We start from the raw sequence: 1,959 nt of genomic DNA, 5'->3' as shown, positions 1-1,959 counted from the left end.
CGGAACATCTATATTTTCATTATCTTCATCCGAAAATATATTACCGTAATCGTCTAAAGGGATGTGATAAATGTCTTCATCATCACCTGTAACAGGAAATATATAATTTTAAAGTAAAATTATCAAATATCGTTTTTATGTATAACAGAAATATAATTTAAAATAATGAATAACAGGCAATCACAAACATTAAAAATTTGTTGAATGTATTTAAATATATTATAAAATTTGTAAACTTGCAATGTTCAATGTGATATAAAATCATTGTATAATATCAAGAGGCACGGTAGTGCCTCGCGCCAAGTTCACGCGCAACGAAGTTGCGCTCGTACTGCGCGAGCACGCCGTGCCTCTTATACGCGAGATTGAGGTTTTTCAGTGGAGGGGAGATTTGTAATCAGCTATTTCTTCACAACGACTAAACCGATCGACTTCTTTTTGGACTCGTTCGATTCGCGTTGAAAAAATGAAGAAAAAAGTATTCTTGCGATTTTTTGCTCTGTGGCTTCTGAACGGAGATTTTTACAAGAAAACGAAAATGTGTGTGTGAAATCACGTTGTTCCGGAAACGTCGTCTCCAATGTGCAAAGGAATGTGCATGTTCGTAATGCTTCTAAGAGATGGCGGTATGTATATGGTTTTATTACATTATAGATATACTATGCTATGTTAATCAAGAGGCACGGTAGTGCCTCGCGCCAAGTTTACGCGCAACGAAATAGTGCCATATGAAGTGGTTGTTTTTGTTCCTGTTCATTTTAAAATATGTATAAAAAACATGTAATCGCTATATAATCGCTACTTTTGTAATACACTTCGTTTTTTACGTTCTTTAACTTTCGTAAAATATGTTCTTTTGCTTGGTATTGTAAACGTGTTACGAGGTTATGTATTGGACAAATATGTGTGACAATTAGTATATCCATAGCACATTTGCTGTATCCTTTGTTAATAAAGGTATTTTGTGCTTTATTAAATTGTTAATGTTTTGCAAGTTAATGTCTCTTTTTAAGAATTATGTGAAATTTTNAAACATCTAAGTACAAGTTTATTATTGTTGCAGAAGAAGAATAATAAAGAAAAGAAATATTGGTCAAAGAAATCTGGTAAACTAGTAATAACTAGAAAATCTGCAAGACATGAAATAATAGTGCCTAAGCAGTGTGTATCTGTTTACAAGACATACCTACAAATAGAAAAAGCTATCTTTGTCCATAGCAGTTTTTTGCTGTATCCTTTGTTATAATTAATAATGGTAATTGTGTGCTTTTTAAATTATTTATATTAATTTCTTGCAATTGATGTCTTTTCATAACAATTATATTATATGTGAAATTTTAATTAATATTTTAATACAATTGTTGCAGAAAAAGAATAAGAAGAAAAGAAAAAATCTGGAAAAGTAGTAACTAGAAAACCTGCAAGACTTGAAATAATAATGGTTTTGTAATTATTAAGGAAAATGTGAACTATTAAATGGCCAGCATGCTTAAAACTACAAAAACCTTTAGGTACAAAACTTAGTTTCTTAAGCAATTTTCGTAAAGGTATACTTTTATTTTGTTTTTTTTCTTAAGGAGGTAAAAAAGAACACAAGCTATTAATAAAGGGTACTATTGAGGAAAGAAGAACTATATCTCTGAGAAAGGTGACAATTATATGACAACTTTATTCTTACTATTGTACATCTTTTGTTTAATATGTTTTTCAGGGAAAAAAGGAACGAGAGGCGGAAATAAAAGAAGATAACGTGGATCCAATCCAAAATCGCAGCCGCAGCCGCGGCCGTGGTTCTCGTGGCAGCAGTCTTCAAAATGTTTTTAATTTCTGTTAATTGTGTTATATCTTTTATTATCATCTCACTCGTCACTCTTCTCTTTACTTAGTTTTTTTGTCCGGCAAAAAAACATTTATATATAAACGTTTACTTTGTAAAGTATCAAGCCATACTCATTGTTT

The 1,959-nt window shown here is 31.2% G+C and overlaps 1 long non-coding RNA gene across 1 annotated transcript; it reads left to right on the top strand.

Moving 5' to 3' along the window:
* Positions 1–692: 692 nt before the first annotated feature.
* Positions 693–1,951, top strand: LOC109862556. Its single transcript, XR_002251159.1, has 4 exons — positions 693–957; positions 1,064–1,255; positions 1,368–1,511; positions 1,712–1,951. It is a non-coding gene; the product is annotated as an uncharacterized LOC109862556 (long non-coding RNA).
* Positions 1,952–1,959: the final 8 nt, after the last annotated feature.

This window comes from Pseudomyrmex gracilis, unplaced genomic scaffold (genome assembly GCF_002006095.1).
Source record: "Pseudomyrmex gracilis isolate BER0280 unplaced genomic scaffold, ASM200609v1 scaffold_1954, whole genome shotgun sequence".
NCBI lineage: Eukaryota > Metazoa > Arthropoda > Insecta > Hymenoptera > Formicidae > Pseudomyrmex > Pseudomyrmex gracilis.
This window is presented reverse-complemented; position numbering and strand designations above follow the sequence as displayed.